The sequence below is a fragment of the Ovis aries genome, chromosome 20 (assembly GCF_016772045.2).
Source record: "Ovis aries strain OAR_USU_Benz2616 breed Rambouillet chromosome 20, ARS-UI_Ramb_v3.0, whole genome shotgun sequence".
Classification (NCBI taxonomy): domain Eukaryota; kingdom Metazoa; phylum Chordata; class Mammalia; order Artiodactyla; family Bovidae; genus Ovis; species Ovis aries.
Window position 1 is genome coordinate 23,167,723 of NC_056073.1, and position 2,098 is coordinate 23,169,820.

Consider the following 2,098-nt stretch of genomic DNA (forward strand, 5'->3'; position numbering starts at 1 on the left):
CTTAGCAACCCCATGGACTGCAGCCTACCAGGCTCCTCCCATGGGATTTTCCAGGCAAGAGTACTGGAGTGGGGTGCCATTGAGATGAGTGCAATAGTGCAGTAGTTTGAGCATTCTTTGGCATTACCTTTCTTTGGGATTGGAATGAAAACTGACCTTTTCCAGTCCTGTGGCCACTGCTGAGTTTTCCAAATTTGCTGGCATATTGAGTGCAGCACTTTCACTGCATCATCTTTCAGGATTTGAAATAGCTCAACTGGAATTCCATCACCTCCACTAGCTTTGTTCATAGTGATGCTTTCTAAGGCCCGCTTAACTTCACATTCCAGGATGTTTGGCTCTAGGTGAGTGAGCACACCATCGTGATTATCTGGGTCATGAAGATCTTACACCAGACATAAAAATTAACTGAGACATAGAGTTAAAAACCAGAATTAAAGCTTTAAAATACTTGGGTCATGAAGATCTATACAACCAGTGAAACATATGTATATAAAGAAAAATTAAGAATTATTCCAGAGATTAGAAGCTTATAAAATAACATGAAATATTATATAGGGGATATGTACAATTTTGTTGTGCCAACCAGTTTATCTTATTTAGAAAAATTCTATTCAGAACTATACAAAAAACAAATGAAACTAATGCATTCAATGAGGACATTGATCAGACTCTTACTGTTTAAAATTTAAAAAGATTCTAAAGATTTCTTGATTTTATTCTATTCTTTGAAAGATATTCTATTCTCTTTCAGTGAAGAGAATAGTCATAAAGTGGAAGAAAATATTTCCAAAACATATCTGTATCCAGAATGTATAAAGAACTCTTACAACTCAATAATAAGATGATAAACTAGTTGATAAAAAAATTGACAGATGATTCACCAGAGAAAATATATGAATGGTGAATAAACACACAGAAATATGCCCAATATCATGGTTAATCAGGAGACACAAATTAAAACCCATTATAGTTGAGATACTTTAATGGGTATCTCATACCCATATAGCTAAGATTAGGAAGACTGAGTCCCAAGTGCTGACAAGGATGTGGAACAACTGGAAGTCTCATATATTGCTGAATGTGAAAAAGTATGGCCATTTTGGAAAATAATGTGTCAGTTTCTTTTTGAGTTACAAAGCTACTTTTAATAATTTGGGGTGAGCCCCACAAGGATAAAAATCACTGAGAAGGGGTAACCCCCTCACCCCCAGGAGTGACCCAGTTAGAGAGAGGGTACCTGAGGGGAAGAAACACAAAAGGGACCCTTGCAGACTCAGGGCAAACAGGCTGCCATAGATGCTGGGATCTGTGAACTCTCCAGGAGAAAACACCCATGTTGTGGGACTGCCTCCAGGCACACAAGCAGAGGGCAAAAGGGCTGGACACGAAGCCACAACTTGGGTTCCTCCCTCTTGTTTGCCTTTTTTTGCTTCTGCTACATGATCTCTGAGTCCCTTTGTTTGCCAGTGGCAGCAGAAAGCCCGCATCTCGGGGCTTTCCCTTAACCCTGTCACTCAGGTTTTTCATATTCTTCTGACAGGTGAGCTCTACGTGGCCACAGCAGCAGCTCAGGCCTGCCTCCATTGCATCCCTTCATTCAGTATGGCATTGCAGGCCTGTCAGTTTCTTATAGTTACACATACAATTACCATAAGACCTAACAGTCTCACTCTTAGGATAGGTATATAGGCAAGAGGAATTAAAGCATATACATATGTCCACAAAAAGACATATATGCAAAATGTTGATAGCAGTATCATTCAGGAAATAGTGATTAATTCATACAATGGAAGAGAACTTAGTAATTCAAAGAAATGAGAAACTAATAAATGCAACAACCTCTATAAATCTCAAAAGCTTTATGCTAAGTAAAAAGAGTCAGATAATAAGAAGTTCCATATTGTATTATTTCATTGTGTAACATTATAGGAGAGGCAAAAGTGTAAGAGAAGAAAATGGATCAGCGGTTGCCAGAGTCTAGAGTGGGAGAGGGGTCAACTGCAAAAGGGGCTGAGGGAACTTTTTGAGAGTTGGGTGTATAGTTTATATTGTTATGAACCTAAAAAGATTGGATTTTATTATATGTAATTAAATT

General features: G+C 38.2%; 1 pseudogene; it reads right to left on the reverse strand.

Moving 5' to 3' along the window:
* Positions 1-1,276: 1,276 nt before the first annotated feature.
* On the reverse strand, positions 1,277-1,530 carry LOC121817431 (small EDRK-rich factor 2-like; annotated as a pseudogene).
* Positions 1,531-2,098: the final 568 nt, after the last annotated feature.